Below are 20294 nucleotides of genomic sequence, written 5' to 3' on the forward strand. Positions count from 1 at the left end.
ATTCAGATATAAGTTCACCTGAGTAACAAGATAAATGTTTAATAGAGAAATATACAGAAAACTCAGTTGTGTATGTTTGGATGAATTATGTAAGAGATTTAGTCGATACAGTAGCAGTAAGTCATGGTAAAGAATCAGCTCGAAATAAAAATTATGTAAATGAAAAGTTTGAATAAGAAAATGTTAACAAATAAATTTATTGAATTCATTCCTAACAATTAAAAAGTTATATTGTATTTAATGAGATTTATAAATAATTTACCACAAACATTTCCAAAAAGTGAAAATTATGGGTTTAGTAAATTGGGAATTATATAATTAGCCATTGCCAGACATGCATCTACCAGGGTATATGTGTTGCAGGAGTTTTACTAAGCTAGAAGAAAGACTATGACATAGTAATTCTGGAATAAATCAATGAGACGGGGCATTCAAACAACTTGACATCACATATTGTGATCATAAAGATATAGAATCTAGATGTCAATCAGACAAAGAACTTCAGTTAGCTTCAAAAGAAAGGACGGATACTTGTCAAACTTCATAGGAGAAAAAACACCTGCAACTGTAGTTAGAACAATAATGCATGGAAAAAGAAAATTAGGCATGGGCCTAGAATTAGATGATACTGGATGTGGACTATAAGTAGTAAAAATATTAATTACTGCAAATATTGAATCTAGAAAAATCAATAACTCTAGTATTGATCTAGGAAAACAAAACAGACTAATTTAGCAATGGAAATGAAAGAAACTGAAGTAAAAGAATTCAAAAATAATACATATATATCATATTCCATTAAGTAATTTTGAACTACATACCTTGCTAAACAATTAAAACGAAATATTTTACACATGTTTTTATGATTATTGAATTAAATAATGAACCTAGAAAAACTGAATCAAGAAAGTGAATTGAGATATATCTGGTCATCCTAGTACTCATTGAATTTGTTATGATAAGAATAAAGGTACAGAATCTGTTTTTGACTCATTTGGAGATAATCTACCAAAACAATTAATGAACTATATAGGAAAAAATGAGCTACACTATAACATGAAGGAATAATAAACTTCAATGCAGTGTTTTGTGGGCCTTTGCATCGCCTTGTTTTAAAACAGTGTAAGATAATTATAAGTTTAATCATATTTTGAGCCAAAAAAATGGACGTATTTGGAATTAAGCTCCAGTCTTAAGGTCACATGATTAGTGCTCTAATACATCAAGAAAACATGCAAAATGATTCAAAGTAAAAATTCATCCAAAAGTAGAAAGTCTAAGTAAACGATTACACAACGTTTTTAAAGCAACAAAAGTTTACGTTAATTTTAAAGGTGGAAGAATAGTAGATACAGAAGATCCAGTAAATGGTTATGATATCATTACAAAACAGCAAAATAGAGTATATTTTTATATTCAAATAAAAGTTAACAAAACAAGTTCTTGTCAGAATCACTTGAGAATTTTAAATTTGAGTTCATGAAATCGGATGGTATTTATTCGTTTTATATCATTATGAAAGCTATATATAAAATTGAATTATGAAAAAATAAATTGGAAATTTACTTCGACTGAGAAATGGTTAATACATAATTGTAATTATAATTTAATTACATGTTATTGTATCTTTATATTTCCCACTGATTTTGTTCATTAAAACAAATCTGTACATTTGTATTACTAACATGACCAGTTTATACTCTATCTAATAATAACTTCATAGTTAAACTTAAGTTATTTCCAGTTATACAATCACGCAAAACTTTATTTATTTTCTCCTGTAATTTGTTCGTAACATTACCATCATGTAGTTTTTTGGGTTTAATTGGATCCATTGTATATATTGCTGTTAAGTGATCTCTAGTCAGATAGCTAGTATAAACGAATGGTTCATTTATATTTTTAAACGTTAATTTAACAATTTCAAGTAAAGGCATGTAGTGTAAAACAAAAACTACTTTGTCCTTCTTAACTCTAAAGTCATGAAGTAAATCATGAATTAATTTCTCTGTTTTACTTAATTCGTATACTTTATCATTGTAACATATATAAAATTTATCATTTTCATTGTGTGAATATTTAAAATAAGAATATCTAATTGACAAATTATGTTTCCTTACTTTAAAATTATTGATTAAGGGATATCTTTTTAGGTAGCTAACTAAATATGACCAATTTTTTGTTTAAACTTGGATATGAATAGTTCCATATTCATGTTGCTAGAGCTTTTATTTCTATTTTCTAATTCTTCTTTTTCTTCTTTTGATTTTTAACTGATTTTGAAAATCTATCACAAGTTGTTGAGATTGAATGACTTTATATACATTTACGTACTCAGCATAGGAGACAAAGGTTTTTTTATACTTAAGAAAATATTTTTAATGTTTCAATAACGCAACTGATGATTTAAAATCTATAGCATTAAGTAACCATATTTATAAATCATTAAGGAGAAGTGTTGTGGTATCATTTTGTATATGTGGATAGAAACCAGCTTTTTCATTTTGATTTTGTATTTGTTCTTAATCTATGTCATTTTCCTTTAAAAATTCCATACTATGCTTTTTTCTGTTTAAAATATGAATGATCAATTTCTCCAATTTTCCAAAAAAAAATCCCTTAATAGTGAATATATTAGGTGTAATGAATATATTTGTTCTTTATATTTTAAAGACAGACATAATTCTAAAAATATTCAATCATCACATAATGCTAAATTATTTACCTCATATATTAACTTATAAATATTATGGGTGTTTCTGAACTAGCAACAACTGTATTAGATGTACTTGCAATAGATGTCAATTACTAAAAATAATTTTATTACAATTTTATATTGTTTTAATTTTTCAGGGATTGAATTATTAACTTGTGGAAAAGTGTTGTATGTTCTATTATATTTTCATATATTTCCCGGTATGAAATATTTAGCACATGAAATCCCATACATAATAGAGAAGCTAATATTACTGATTAAATCATTTCATTCTACAGTGAATAGATTATTTTTTGCAAAGGATTAGTAATGTCTTGGAATTTTACAAATGTAATAAAAGTAATTTCTTAATACATGGCAGATAAAATTATAGTGTAAGAGTCACGAATTAAAACGTATAGCCAAAGAATTAGAATTTCAAGGAAATAAATAAATAAAAACAATGAAATTATATCGAAACTGTACAAGAATTAAAACTCAAAGCAAAGAGTTAGGAATGAAAGGATGTTATAAACTGGAAAAGGAAAAACTTGTACAATGGAAAAATTATAATTTTTAAAATTTATATTTTAGGAAATTACATAAATTGTACTCAGCAACAATGGAAATAAATTAAAATTACTGAGTATATTCCAAATAATGACCTCTCTCTCTCTCTCTCTCTCTCTCTCTATATATATATATATATATATATATATATATATATATATATATATATATATGTGTGTGTGTGTGTGTGTGTGTGTGTATGTATATATATATATATATATATATATATATATATATATATATATATATATATATATATATATATATATATACGGACATTATTTGTGGATTACATGGGAGAATTTTAAGATAAATAAGTTTGGAAAACTATATAATATGAGAATGAAATTTTCTGGTCGATTTTATTAGAGGTCAGTTTAAATTAGATTGGAATCTCTTGTCAAGGTATAAAACATTATCTAAGAATTTAATAACAGAATTTGATGATAATTTAAATGGGATTGTAATATCATATCGTAAGTTATATATATATTAATTTAATGATACAATTTTAAGACAAATTATATTGGATTGTTATACCAGGACATAAACATAGTAAAATATTTCATCAGAAAATTTGAAGACAAATTAAATTGGAGTATAATATCAAGTTAGCACAATTTTTATTGAATATTCTATAATAGTTTATCAGAATAATGGAAATTGGGATAAAATATCTTGCTTATTAAACTTTTTATAAAACAATTCCAAGGGAATATAAACTTCTTTGCAATATCAAGAAAGTCAAATTTCTTTGAAAATCTTATATGATAACTTGAAGATAAATTGATATTCAATTGGGATTAAATATTAGAAATATATATCAGCATGTAAAAAATTATCTGAAAATTTTATGATCAATGTCAAGACAGATTACATAAGGAACATATATCACACAGTAAAAAATTGGCTGAAGATTATAGTACAGAATATTAATATAAATTAAATTGGGATGAAATAACAAGAGAACAAATATAATCTGAATATTTTATAATAGGATTTCAAAGTAATGAATATGGGAATATCAAAATCTGCCTGAGCCATTTAAACAATAAATATTTAAAGCATTAGAAATAATAGAACAATCTGAATATAATGATTATTCTCTGTCTTAAAGTAATAAAAACAAAGTTTGCAACCATATTTTTCTTAAAGAGTGTCTGAATGAATACTTAAAAGAAAAAGTTGTTTGTCCATTGTGAAGAAATCTTATTAAAAATATATAATGTCAATTTGCAACCCCTAGATTTATTATACCATTAATCCATTATTCTTGTATGTAATCGTTTAAAATAATTCAAAGGAATGGTTCTTAAAGTTTCTTTCATTGATCTGTATAAATTTACTTAATTATGACTGTAATTACATTTTAACATTTCTTGACAGCTTGGACGAAATGAGAGATAAACATGTAAATCTCCTTTATTCAAAGATGGAATTAATTCACATTATTGTTATATTAAAAATTCATCAAGAGTGGTTTTGACTCAAATTAGCATGAAAAAGTAAAATTAATTTGTATTTTATGTTTACTCTATTTCACTAGTAATGAAAGATTAGGTCTCATTTCGTAATTTTTAGTGGATACATTTGATATTTGTCATCAAATGAATAGCAATTAATAAATATATCAATTCTACTCTCGATTTTTGGAATATTATTAACCTCTACCAAAAATTCAAAATTTGAAGATTCTGATCAAGATCAGGACGACCATTTTTATATTTTGTAGCTGTTTCCCATTTATTATCTACAGCTCTTTAGTTTTTACATTCAAACATGCTTTTTGTTTCTTCTTCATCAGCATTATTCATCGATAATAATATTTACGAATGTACTTCACTTGGAATCACACTGTTTAATTAACGAAGCATTAAACATTGAAATGCCGAAGAAGGATCCATACGTGCATTTTAAAAATTAGCAACATACCCTAAAAGTTCCATTTGTTATTTATGCTGATTTTGAAATGCTCTTTGTTGTTTAAGATGAACAATTATCAGGACTATCTAGAAAAGTCATACACAATGAAATATCAAAAATATGAAACTAACTGTAGATTATTATATAAAATACGTAAATGGAAATTGTAAGAATCCTGTAATTTATATATGACATAAGTAATTAAATGAATATATAAAACAAGAAGTAGAAGAAATTTGAAGAATTTATTCTGAAACTGATGAAATGAGACCATTCACTCCTGAAGAACAATCAAGGTATGGAAGATTCAAAAAACGTGTATTGTGTGACTGTCTTTACTCAAGGAAAAATAAAAGGGTTTGTTATGATGATCATGTAACTGGAAAATTTATAAGTCTATTATGTAATAATTGTAATTTAAAGGTAAAAGAACCTAGATTTGTCCCAGTTTATTTCCATAATTTGTCTGGATATCGTTCACATCTGCTTATAAAAGAACTTGCTTATGATAAAAAAAAGATTTAATACTTCATAATGAAGACAGGTAATTTAAATTTGGTAATAGGACAGGAAATTTGAAAATTAGGTTTATTGATACATTTAATTAATGGCCTTATCACTTCTCAAACTGTAATCTAATTTCAAACTGGATTGAAAGAAAAATATGAAAAAGTTTTTCTCAGAAGAGTTATTCAATCTAGTGGTCAGAAAAGGTGCATATCCATATGATTACATGGATTCTCCGAAAAATTTGAAGGGACAGCAAGATAGAATTTTGCAATATGACTGTGAAATAAGTGATGACGATAGTAAACATGCAGAAAGAATTGGAAAAAACTTAATATCAAAATTTTTGATGAGTATCATGATCTGTATTTTGAAACTGATGTTTCGTTATTGGCTGACGTGTTTCAGAATTTTAGAAAAACACGTATAAAATCATTTGGTCTTGATTGACTAAACAGTCACTTGATTTATTACATGGTTATAATATAAATTTAATAGTAGGGAAGGGAATAAGGGAAGAATCATCACAATGTTGTAAAAGGTATGTTAAAGCCAATAATAAAAATATGAAAGATTACAATGTTAAAAATGTATCAAACTTTTTAGCATATTTAGATGCAGATAATTTATATGTTTATGCAATGTGTCAATATTTAGCATATGGTGGATTTGAAAGGAATCAACAAAATAACTTTGACTATACAAAAATAAGTGAAATATAACATATAGATAAAACTGGATTTTTTAAAAGTAGATTTACAATATCCAAAAGAAATACGTGATTTACACAAAGATTTACCATTACCTCATGAAAATAAAAATGTACCAGGATCTAAAGAAAGCAAGTTGTTGAGTACCTTGATTTACAAACGTAATTTTAGTTCACTTAATCTTAAACAGTATCTGTGTCATGGAATGAAATAACAAAAACACATAGAGTGTTAAAATTCCATCAGTCAGTTTGGTTGAACAAATATATAGATTTAAATATGGATATTAGAACTAAAACTATAAATGATTTTGGGAATGATTTCCAGAAATGAATGAATGTAAAATCTGTGTGTGGAAAAATGAAGGAAAGCATAAGAAACATAGTGACAGATGTAGATAAATGTAGTAACCTTATAGCTAAACCAAACTTTCAAGGAAGAACTACATTTAATGAAAATCTTGAGGCTATTCGTATGAATAAAACCAAAATTGTGTTTAGTAAACTCATCTATTTTGGTACCAGTATACTTGATTTATCTAAAGAATTGATGTATGATTTTCACTATAGGGTAATGGAACTGAAAAATGGAGAAAATACTAAGTTGTATTTTCAAGATATGGACAGCTACATTTACAATACAAAAACTGAAGACTTTTATGAAATGATGATTTATAAATTAGATACTATTGATTATGCTGCAAATAATATTTATGGCATTACAGAAGTAAACAAGAAAGTTTCAGGGAAACTGAAAGATAAATGCAATGGAAAAATAACAGAAAAATTTTGTGGTTTGACAGCAAAAATTTATGCTTATAAGGCTGGTGATAAATAAAGAAAAAATCTAAGGGAGTTAAGCAATGTATTGTTAAAAGTAGAATTAGCTTAGAAGATTATGAAGTCTGTTTGTTTAACAACAGAGGACAGAGACACATACAATTCAAAGTGGAAAACATGACATCTATAAAGTTGGGATGAATAAGAAAGCGTTGAGTCTATATAATGATAAATGATAAGTATGAAGCAGGTGGGTATCTTTGGATTTGTGAAGAAATTAAAAAATATTGTCAAAATAATAAAGTTACTTGTGAATGTTGTAAAACATTTTGGTAAGGAAAAGATATCTTACATTCACATAATTAATTTTCTTCTTATATGCACCTTTTATAAAAAAAATATTACATTTACTTCCTAATGTTTTATAATAATCGAATATGTTAAGAAGAAATATTCATAATTACTAATTTTCTAAATAATTTACTATAAAATATATATTTCCTTAATGAAATTAAATGAGTTAGACCTAAAAAGAGGGACTGCAATTAGAACCATTCTGTAGGTTCTATGTAACTTGGGTCAGTCCTGGTGTGAGGCAGGACTGAGGTAAGTGGCACAGAACTTATGGAATGGATCTACTGTTGGGCAATATTCAGTATCAAGGGTCAGCATAAACTTATACTGAGATTCATCTGTCACCTACTGGACTCATCTCTGAATGTAACAGAAATGTTTCTCATCACTGTTCACTAATTCATAAGTTACCCGATCATTCTGTCATTACTGGAAGAGACATTGCGTCCTCTATAAGGTCACAGACTTAATGACTCTGGCATACAAAGCCACCCTCATTCTGTCAACGGCCTTGTCAAAGAGAACAGAGGAGCAGACAAAGCTTCCCTTATGGTGGGAAGGAATTTTCAACAGCATGAGAACGCAGAAGGCAGTGGAAACCACTGCATTAAAGGCTCATGACATGTGTCCATAGGACATGTGGCTTGTAAATGAAAAAGTCTCATCACAATTTCGCCATTGGCAAAAGATTCCGGAATAGACCCCTATTCGGATCTCTGGGAGGGGATTACCAAAAGGGAGGCAACTGCAAGAAATAGACTGAATAATCAATGACTCTACGAGTCGAGGCATCGAATGTCATAAGCTGGAACGGGGTAGGGAAGCAAGAAAATCTGAAAAGGGAAGTGCAAGGGCTCAACCTACATAGAATCGGTCTCAGAGAAGTAAAATGGAAAGAAGACAAGGATTTTTGGTCCGATGAGTAACTGCTAATATCAACAGTAGCAGAAAATGTTATAATGGGAGTAGGATTCGTTATGAATAGGAAAGTAGGACATGGAGTGTGTCACTGTGAACAGTTCAGTGATATGGTTATTCTCATCAGAATCGACAGCAAACCAGCTCCATGAAGTATAGTTCAAGTGTATGTACCGCTGCTGTGAACTGAAGAGGAAGACAGAGAGAAAGTGTGTGAGGATACTGAAAGGCTAATGCAGCATGTAAAGGGAGACGAAACTACAGTAGTCGTTGGGGACTGGAATGCAGTTGTAGGGAAAGTAGTAAAAGAAAGAGTTACAGGAAACTATGGGCTGTGATTTCTCCAGCGCTATAGATACAGCTACAAGAAATAGCTCGATTCATAGTACAGTTCAAGAGGAATGGAAATCTCTAAAAAGAATAAGAACGGAAGTTGGGAAAAACATGAAGATACAAAGAAAGTAACTGTGAAGAAATCATTTGTAATGGAGGAAGTACTTCAGTTGGTCGGTGAAAGAGGGAAGTATTAAAATGATCAGACAAATTCAAGGAAAAAGAAATACAAGTCACAGAGAAATGAAATAAACAGGAAATGTAGGGAAGCTAAGACGATATGATTGAACAAAAAATGTGAAGAAATCGAAAAAGAAATGATTGTCAGAAGGAAAACCAAAACAACCTTTGGTGAAATTAAAAGTGACGGTGGTGATATTGAGAGTACAACGGGCAGAGAAGAAAGCGGAGACGTGGAAAGAGTACATTGAAGATCTCTGTGAGACGGAAGATTTGTTTGAAGTGACACGAGAAGGAATAGGAGTCAATTTGGAAGAGAAAGGGGATTTTGTATTTCCGTCAGAATTTAAAAGAGCTTTGTAAGACTTACTATCAAATACGGCAGAAAGAATTTATAACATTCTATCAGAATTTCTAAAAATATTGGGGGAAGTGAGAACAAAACGACTATTTACGTTGGTGTGTAGATTGTATCAATCTGGCAACATATCATCTCACTTTCGGAAAAATAACATCAACTCAATTCTGAAGACTGTGAGAGCCGACAAGTGCAAGAATTATGGCACGTTCAGCTTAACACCTCATGCATCCAAGTCGTCGACAAGAATAATATGCAGAAGAATAGAAAAGAAATTTAGGATGTGTTGGATGGCGATAAGTTTGGTTTTAGGGAAGGTAAAGACACCAGAGAGGCAATTCTGACATTGAGGTTGATAATGAAAACAGGACAAAAAAATATCGAGACACGTTTATAGGATTAGTTGACCTGGAGAGAGTGTCCGACAATGACAAATGGTGCAAGAAATTCGAAATTCTGAGGAAAATAAGGGTAAAAAGTAGGGAGAGATGCATAATATACATGTACAAGAGGCAAGAGGGAGTAGTACGAATGGAAGACCATGAACAAAGTGTTCAGATTAAAATGGGTGTAAGACAGGAATGTAGTCTTCCACCCCTACTGTTCAGTCTACACAATGAAGGAGCAATCATGAAAATAAAAGAAAGTTTCAGCTATTTAATTCAAATTCAAGGTGAAAATATACTAATGACATTGCTTTCATCAGTGAAAAATCAGGAAAATTTACGTGATATACTGAACAGATTGAGCAGTTTCATGAGTACATGTTACAGAGTGCGAGTAAATACGAGAAATGAAAAGCAGCGAGATACTTAACATCAGGACTGGTGATCACGAAATAGGTGAAATTACGAATTCCGCAATCTAGGCAGCAAAGTAACCCATGACAGATGGAGCATAGACATTAACAAGTCTACCATTGACAAGAAGGAGGTTTCTGGTCAGGAGCAGTCTACTAGTATCTAACATATGTCTTAATGGAGGAAGAAATTCCTGAGAATTTACGTCTGGAGCACAGCCAAAATCCACCATCTTGAATGATGTCACAGCCCCCATCTTGGATGACGTCATCGCCACCATCTTGGATACGTCTGTCAACAATTCAGAATGGCTCAGAACCGCCTTGCCCCAATATTCTCTGCATTGAGGTACAAGGTCGAGGATATATTGGTAGGGAGGACACAGCATGTTATCTTGGTTTCTGAGTAATCAACGGATAAAGAGGTAGCTTTAAGTATGTCCCAGGGACATGTGTTGGGATCCTTGTTGTTCATGTTCCATCTGCGCTTCCTTTTGAATAATTTCAACAATAAAAAGAAACTTCCACAGACAATGCTGCTATATATGCTGAAGTACTGCAGAGATATTCAATGGGATCTCTATAAGATTTGAAAGTCGCGCAAAGATGGCAACTTGCTTGAAAATTCTGAAATGTAAAATTGTGCACATCAATGACTACAACATTAGCGATTCACTCTTTTGATCAGTCAAATGAAACAAATACCTTGGGGTAATGTTTTTGTAAAGACAGGAAACGGAAAGACCACATAGACTCAGTTGTAGGTAAAGGAGTTTGGCAGGCTTCGGTTTATTGGAAGAATACTAGGGAAATGCATTCAGTCTACAAAGAAATTGTTTACAAAATACTCGAGCAATCCCTCCTAGAATATTTCTCATCTGAATAGGAGATGTACCAAGAGGCGTAATAGGGCATATAGTGACACTGAAGGTCCTAAATCCAGTCTTAGGCAAGTTTTTGAAGATGGTTGGCGGTTGGAGTGGTCGGTTTTTGTAAGGGGAGAGAGGAAGAGGTAGTACAGTAATCTGGAGGAAGAAGTCAGATTGTGTGCCTGGGAATCTCACCAATTTGTCGCACGTTTTCGAGAAGCTTTTAAAGTGATTAAGCGGAAAGCGTTTTTCAATCGGTAACAGGACCTGAGCTTTTCTTATTGCATAATGGCTGCATGAATTTGAGCACTTTTCCAATGTGCCAGTCGCTAACAGTTTACAACACAAAGCACAATGCGGAATAAACTATTGTTTTAATCCTGAAACGTGTGCCCCCTAGAACTGCTTTTTTTTCTTATTTATCTGTACAACATCGTTGACAGTAAAAGATTACCGGTTAGGTTGTCTAACTTTATGTGAGAAGCTTTGGTAACATCTAGATTACAGGCTCCTAGCACCATCCAGCGAATTCCTTGTCCACCCACACGTTGAGCCCCTTTAACATCTCTGTCCAGATTTACTGTAGCTGTACTCCTTTTTTCATCCATAAAGTGTGGCCAAAGCGCTTGAGTCTAGATATTCTGAAAAGTGTGGGCAAAGCACTTGAGTCTACGTATTCTTACTTGCTCAAGTGATTTCTCTCACCTCCTCAGATCACAATTTGACAAGTTTCGTTTTCTGTATAGTGGACCTTAAGACCATCATTGATGCTTGTAGATGCTATGAGACTCCTTGTGATGGGAGCACGGTTCAACAGTATATGTTAGGAAAGGTTGGAAGCAGCTTCTTTGAACAGCTGATTTTGATTTTCTTGGCACGTCTGGACACCATGCAAACGGTATCGTCTCTTGGTAGAAGCTAAGGCTATTCTCAGTACCTATTTGCAACCTCTTTTGTGACAATATTAAATCGAAAAACTGTGTTTCCCACTCTACCATCTTCCAGTTGTTTACAGCCTTGACCTTCGCTGGCCACCTGTCGTTACTAACTCACGTTTTGATATTGTATTTGTGGTATTCCTCCATCCATTTGCTAAGTCTCATTTAAATCTCTACAATGCGTTTCTCAGACGTACAGGGTGATTCCATGTTGATGTTATAAACTGTCATCGATGATGAAGAAGAGTGAATCTATGAATTTGAGGGCCCAAGGTCAGGAAAAGACATTTTCTGGAGGAGATATGGATTAAAACTATAAAAAACGTCTAATAAACATGCATATATTAAGTGATATGAGCTTTTTTTCCTCTTTGCTACTGTGAAACACATCTTTTCTACTGAAGTGTTCGCAAAGTTCATGATTACGAGACCAGTATAAGTCCACCACCTCCTTGTCCACAGTACCCCACTAAGAGATAACCAAGGTATACCACTCCTACACATAAATACGACAAACTCGATAACCTTATGCGGAATCCAGTGTAGAAGTACCTATGCTAGTAGAATAGATATGCGGAAAACACAAGACGAAACAATTTATTGGACTCACCAAAATGAACCAATAATACAATATCGAAAAGAACAACCGACTCGATCCCAACTGCGGATCGAAACAAAATACAAAAGAACAAATTATTTAAAAAAATAAAAAAGACCAAATTCTTCACGGGTAGCAAACACAAACAATTCTACCAAGCCAGAGGTTCGTCAACTATACCAAGAGATCGGCCAGCCAGAAGAGGCGTCCTGTGGCTACCAGGACGACAGCTCTGTATCCCCAAGTGGTGCATAGAACTGCCTTTCCCAGGCAGTGCGCTGCCTTATAAAGCCCTTTGTATCTACCGGAAGTATTTGCAACACGTGCCTGGCGTAGCAAAGTGGTTCCTAGGCTACCTGCGACCTCTGGTGAAGCTGCTATGCAGGCTCCGCAAACGGGTAGCGGTTCCTGTCGGCCGTTTGTGGAGACCTGTTGCTGTGTTGTGTTGTGGCTGCCAGTACGTCTTCGTTTTGACAACACAGATGACGTAGATTATCCTGGTGAATATACACCCTGTGATGCAGGCACCCCGTGATGGTTGGACGTAAAGTGGGATGCCGATGCAGTAGGCGCTACGATGTCCGAAGTGTGCGGCCACAGAAGTAGTTCCAATTTACAATGTTGGTCTAGTATGCTGTTGTGTTGGCGCTGCAGCCACAGCTTACATGACCTAAAACGGCTGGAAACCCGAAAAATGCATGGACCACACTTGTACCGTGACTTTAACGATAGGGAGTCATAATATACGTACACCAAAAATAATCTTCATGGAAACTGAGTAATGTATGAGTGCTCATTCCTACTCCTGGCGGCGGAGACTCCTGGAGTGGTTCAGAAACAAGAAAAAATGTTATTATACTACGAAATTCTCCAAAGACATTTGTGTATGGAATTACCAATAGCTCTTTTATCTACTGTTACATAACCAACCATCACAGAGTCATTTTTATATTTATTGTTATATCATCCCCAACGCCCCATTTTGGGGGCTATGTCGCATAGTTAACAAACATGCAAAGTTATATGTACCAGGCATGTAGCAGCCACATTTCGGAATGGAACATCCAGATATTGTATACTAGCCATCAAAAACGAGATTAATACATATGATGGGATAGTATGGTTTCTCTGTGATGATAATCTTCAATATCATGCTTGAACAGCACATTCCAAGACGAAAAACTCAACTGCCACAATCAGCACAGTCCATCGCCATCTGGCGGACGTAATATGCAGTCTACAGTTCCCCTTCCGTAAATAAATTACACTCAAACATGGGTCAAGCGGCTGACGGCTGCTGATGACGCTAGACTTTACACAAGCCTGTCATCTAGGCAGCCACAGTCGGTCGAATTTTCCGTCATGTAGCGGAAATTTCTAACCAAATGGGTCCCACCTCACCCTGCGTTTTTTGCAGCCACCTGCAGGTGTAACCTTGCGTTTTTAACATCCATATGCTTGGAATCCCTCCTTCCACACGAAAGAATTTGTCGTCTGGGCTACATTCAGTACCAATTCGCCAGTTGGAAGCTCTCAGTGGCCCTTCTCTGCACCGTCTTGCTGCCCTCCGTCTCCGAAACCGCCGCCGTCGTTCGCCGCTTTGGGGTCTACTGCCAGCTGGCCGCCACTGCTCGCCGCTCCAGAGTCTGTTGTCATGTCGCCATCGCAGTCACAGTCGCCATGCTATTGCGTGGTCTTCACGTTCGTCTGATGTCTCGTCTCCCAACTCAGGGTTTTCGTTCCCTACCTAGGCTACACCTGTCGGCAGTAAATTCTTCTGTATTTAAACTTAGACACCCAGTCATCACCATTATCCACATTTCCCCTTCCCCTACCCCTACTATCACTTCATGAAGTTCCTCCTCTGGCCCCCTCCTTATACTTAGCCTCCCCTCATTACCGTTTTCTACCCTCCCATCTTCCCCAAATTGTACCTTAGATATATCAGTCCACTCCCACTTCTGCCTATGCCACCTGCCCTCAAAAATTTCCCCTCCTCCCCAGCCGCCCTGCAATATCAGCACCTCCTTCACCCAACCAGGTCCTAGCCCACCAGGCCGCAGAAGCCACCCCTGATGATTCACTGACACCACCTCATTTTGGCACCTCCACATATCAAGAAGGGGTGGCCTTCTGTCACCTCCCACTCCAACTTATCCCTCACCCTTCTTCCCAGGTCGGTCTCACCAAAAAAACTCTAAACGATCTAGTGTCGACCCCACTCCTGCCCCCACCAAAAAACCACCATCTACCAATAACCCTTCTGACCTCCCATGGGATATCACTATGATCCCACATCCCAACCCCCTCACATGCCTACCTCTATCCTCTCCTGCACCAGCCCGAAGTTCTGTAACATCTGATCCACCACCTTAGAAGTCCACAAATACTTCCCCAATGCCCCCATTTACTAACTCATTCCCTGCAAGTTCTCATCAAATCCCCCAATCCCTCCCTTCGCGCCAACCTCCTCAAAAAGATCTTGCATATCACCTTTGGCCGCCATGCAACTCTTACACCATTCCTTACCTCCTCCTGTCCCTACCAGACCCAACCCCTTACCATTGTCGCCGTCTCCAACCCTCACCACTGTGTTCACAAGGCTCAGCCTCGTGGTCATGGAAATGGAGGTGTTGGCAGAACTGAATGCCCAACCTGCCCCCAGAATCTGGTCTTCCCACCACATGTACAGTGTCCCTGGACCCACCTTCCTCATACATGTCTTCATAGAATTTCCCTCCTCCATCAACCACCTCCTCACCAAGGGAGGGTCCCATATTTATAACTGCCATCCTCCTTCCACTTCCATTCCATGTCCTACCAGTGCCAAAAGTGCCTGGTCTACAATGATAATCTTACATCTATCTGCCTGTAAAAATCCTTCCACCTGCCCCCACAGCAAAGCCTCTTATTTCCTCAGTGTCTGAACCTCACCTCACCTCCTTCAGGTAATACATGTCATGAAGCCCATCCCAACTATTCCTCTAAATGTAAGGCAAAACCCACTCCCATCAAACCATAGCTTACCATTACCACCATTCATCCCATTGATCAAACCCTCCACACCCACAATTCCCTCTGCCTACCGCCACAGCCAAAGACATCGTCCACTTCCTTATGAGCATCCTTCAATTCATGCATCCCTTACAACACTGACACATTCTCCAGCATATCTCCCTCACAGCCCATTCAGTTTTTCACCTCAGCATAGCTGTCCTGAATGTAACACCACCCCAGATATCATCCTCCCTTCACCCAACCTCCTTGAGCATATCACCACAGAAGTCTTAGATCCCATTTGTGACCGCCTTTCAGTCCTGTTCTCCATCTACTTTGTCCCTCACCCTGTCACAGCTCCCCACCCTGTGGCCCCTCTCCCCTCCCATGGTCGTTCACAACGACCATCATGCTGACCGGAATGCCTACTGGGAATCTATCAACATGTAGGTCAGAAGCCAGCCCATCCCCTTCCACTATCCTGATGACATCGGTCACACCTCATCCTTCCTCCAGCAGACCATTTCTGGCAGTGTGGCAACCCACATTCCCACCAAACGTATCCACTCCCACCATCCTACCATTCCTCCAAAAGGAATTCTTCTTCTGCATGAATACCTTCGGGTCTACGATCCCTTCTTCCACATTATTGACTAGAACATACTCCTCCACCACTGGCAATTACAAAGGCGCGTTTGAAACAGTCTGACAGCACAGAAACCCCGGATTGCGCCATACATGAACCAAACACAGTGTCAGACTTCCTGTCCTCTAAGTACATCCCACTCCGAATTACCCACTCCTCAATGACAACTGCCCTTTTCCTGACACCCCCAGTAACACGTCTCCATACCTGATGATCACTTTGATCACTCCCTCTCCCCCAATCGCCTTGACCACACCGGTACCACTGTCCCATTGCTTGCTCCTCCCCATTTCCAGTACTTGGACCAGTTATCGTCCTCAAAAATGAACGTCTCTATTACAGCACACAACATTAAAATAATCCTCTGATCCAAACGCCACACTGCCCCTAGTCATAAATGCATCACCTACTTCTGCCTCAAGCAATCCCCTCTCTCGTTTCTTGGTGCCCTTGCCACCCTGAGCAACACCATACCCTCCATTGGATTTTACCCTGACCTGTGGAAACCTCCCAAATCCTGTTGCTCCTTAAACCAAAGAAGCCACCTTTTGACACTTCCTCCTATTGTCCCATATGCCTCACCTCCATGATCAGTAAGATATTGAAGTCCCTCCTCTCTTGCCGGCATCATCACCAACCAACTCACCACTATTTCCTCCTTCTTACCCAGTGTCGTTTCTGGCCTTCCTTCTCCACTGACAACCAGCATCGCAAACTTATCCATCTCCCCTCTCTCTCTCTCTCTCCAACTTAAATCTTGCCCCTCTGCTACTTTTGTTTCCCTCGATGTGCAGAATGCCTATGACTATTTATGGCATTCCAAGTTCCATCTTCATATAGTTAAGGTAACCAGCCATTGACCTTCTTCTTCTATGTGGATGCACACGCATTGCCCAACCTGTTACGGTACTCAGTAAGATTGTCTGCCACAAGTAATGAGTGTAATGGCCAGGGGCACTGTGAACGTAGTGTGTGGACGTTTAGCTGGGACTGTGGGTCTCACAGGGAGTGTGCAAAGGATAAGTCCCAGCAGTTGCTCTATGATTTGTGCCCTCAGTGGCTCAGATGGATAGAGCACTTGCCCGAAAAAAGGGGTAGCGTCTAATAATTTATAAAAAAAACAACGAAGTGGTTAAAAAAAAAGATGGATAGAGCATCTGCTTTGTAAGCAGGTGATCCTGGGTTCAAGTCCCGGTCATGGCATACATTTTCAACTCTCCCGCTTGATGTATATCAACGCCTGTTGACAGCTTAAGGTGTTGATTTAATTATAATTTCATTTTAGAGAGATGCACAGTCACCAATGGTATCTGTTCTTTTGGACATGGCCGAAAGAACAGATACCATCTTCATATTGAAATACCTTGTTCTCACCCCTCACTGTCACCTCATCTGGACTCCCCATCACCTTAGCATCCAATTCCAATCCCACACAGGCTTCTGCCTCCTGAAACCCCTATCTGGCCAGACTTGGGGATTGCATCCTTCCACCATCCTCATAGCTATAAATTCTTGATCCATCTGGTCCTCTGTTATGGCAGTGTCGCCTGGATCTCCATATTTCATAAATTTTACAAAGGCCTCCAAATTCTTGAATGGCGGATCTAGCCATAAAAAGCTCGAGAATTTTGTTGGAATTGACACAGCTTGAAAACCGAGATTTTATCCACATGCCGATATGCCTGAATTTCGTCTCGATTCCTATTCAGCTGTTCTTATATTCCATCTTGAGCTCACTTTGACTTTGTTTCGTTTTATGGCATCCGACTGTATCGAAAATCTGAATGTCTGATACTACTGAAGCTGGTGAAGATAAATAAAAAATAATTCTATCTGAAGGCCCAGTAACAGAATGCCCAAAATAAGTACAAGGAGGTTGTTTGTGTTGTTACCCCCAGAGGATAATTACACGAATTATTTGTCAGGATTCGTAAGCAGTGAGTCCCTGAGGTACGGGATACACGAACACTGAGATGTAGGTTTAAACAGTTTATTAACAAAAGACCGATTATAAAACATGCACGCTATGCGCACCCATCATCACTGTCACATCCTAACACCAGCTAATTACGGTCGTATCGAAAGGCTCCATGGTGAGCTAAGAAAAGTGACATATTTGTGTCCTAGTCCACGCTAGTTCTATGGCTTACTGCAGACGGCGGCCAGTGGCTTACTCTCTTGTGGCACATTGTGGCCTGACGCATGACTACTGATCAAGCAAATTGTCAGCATTCCAAGATAGGTCGGCTGGCAAGCACGTTTTACATACTGTAAGGCTACTTGCAAACCCATAGATCCTTACATCACTCCCCTTAGAGAAAAAGAGCAACTATAGGTGGCTCAAAACTACCTCCTGGGCGTTATGAATTTACTTCACCACTCGTGGCATCAGAAAGCATTGCAATGTCTATTTCATTTGCAGACACAATAACGTTAGGTACAGAAAGGCGAGCTTTCAGGATGACAATTTCATACATGACAAATGTTGTTGACAAAAGACAAATCAATAAAAGCAATAAAAACACAATATTGACAATCAAATATACGTTAACATTACTGGATGAATCGAAGGACGTAGTTCTATTTGCTGCTTCAATGAAGTTTAACTCATCATTGGAAGAAATTAGATTTTCATGGATATCCTTAATTAAATCACTGTCTTCAGAAAATCTTGATAAGGAATGCTTTCCATGTGTTAATATGTATGAATCATTGTAATAAACAGATAATATTCTCATTAGTAGCAAATATCCAGTTGAATGAAATGTAGTTGGCAATCACTAGGCTTGTCAAATAGTTCATGTGGCAAATCACAATGTGTGGCATTCACAATGAATCCACTGTTATTAAATTTGAGTGTGAGGGGTAGCTCAGGTGTATCGTAATTTTTACATGTAAATGTGACATCAAGGGGGAGAAAATTATACCTTCAGAACATAGTTTAAGAAATGGATGATAAAGATGTGTTAAAATTCTAGGGCAATCATCTCTTGGGGGATGATTCATACACAATTTTTTCTCACAGCTGTACACTCTACTATCTGAGAATACTGCCAATTCAGGGCAAATTAACTTATGACTACATTTACACATATGCAAATAGTTTCCATTTAGGGACACAAAATATCTTCGATCCTTGTTGATCAGTAGATAATCATTTAGTACAGTACTTTAAACGAAAACCTGCCTGTCTCCATTTCACAGGGTAAGTATAAATCTTATATATTTCAAAATTATGCTTTGATCTAGAAATGAGTATAGAAACAATAACAGTTAATTCATCTTCAATTAATAAAGAGTGTGTGGTGGTTAACTTGTAGTAAGCATACAAACTGTAAGAGTTAACAGGGTAGATCATAGTATATGTTCCATCTAGCTTTCGTTCAGCTGAAAATAGGATATGTAAAAATTGTTGTGGATTTAGTAGTACATTGCTCAAAAAATCATTTTAACTACTTTCTAACGCTGTTGTTAAGTTAAGGCATCAATTCTAGCATTTGATAAACTATCAGTAATCCTTAACAAAAGAGTGTTTAAGTGTTCACTCACAGCATTTAATCGTTGGAATAATTTTTGGATATTTGCGTTCGTTTCATTACGAATTACATGGAAATGCGAGATAAATTGCTTTACAATCTGTTCAATGGAAACTGTGTGGTTAGTAATGGTTCTTTGCATATTGTTTAATATGATAATTTCATTAGAGAGGTTTGTTGAATTTGTACTGGACTGTTGTTCAAGAGCTAATAATTTACCTTTCACTTTCTGTAGATCTCGACTAGTTAAAGTACCAAATACAGTATGAAGGATACTCCCTCCAAAATCAAACCAGGCATGTTTACACCTAATTAAAGTTTTGGATGGCAAATGCTTTAAAAAACAGTAAATCTCTTTTCATAATTAGCAAATGTAGACTCTACCTGCATTTTGGCTGTGATCCAGTTATTATACCAAGATGTAGCCATTTCCAAAATTGTATCATTACCCTTAACAGAACGAATTAGATCAATTTGCTTCTTTACAGAATTGAACTGTTGCTGGATTTCACTCAGATTGTACTTGAGTACAAGTTTTTCATTACTTGTTGAAACTAGCATGTCTGATCGTGGTCCCAAAAAAA

The 20294-nt window shown here is 36.0% G+C and overlaps 1 protein-coding gene across 1 annotated transcript in view; it reads left to right on the forward strand.

Moving 5' to 3' along the window:
• The window catches only part of LOC126199442 (bromodomain-containing protein 4-like), a 69758-nt gene that overhangs the window by 41433 nt on the left and 8031 nt on the right, over positions 1-20294 (forward strand). The window lies entirely within an intron of this gene.

The sequence above is a fragment of the Schistocerca nitens genome, chromosome 8 (assembly GCF_023898315.1).
Source record: "Schistocerca nitens isolate TAMUIC-IGC-003100 chromosome 8, iqSchNite1.1, whole genome shotgun sequence".
NCBI classification, from domain to species: Eukaryota; Metazoa; Arthropoda; class Insecta; order Orthoptera; family Acrididae; genus Schistocerca; species Schistocerca nitens.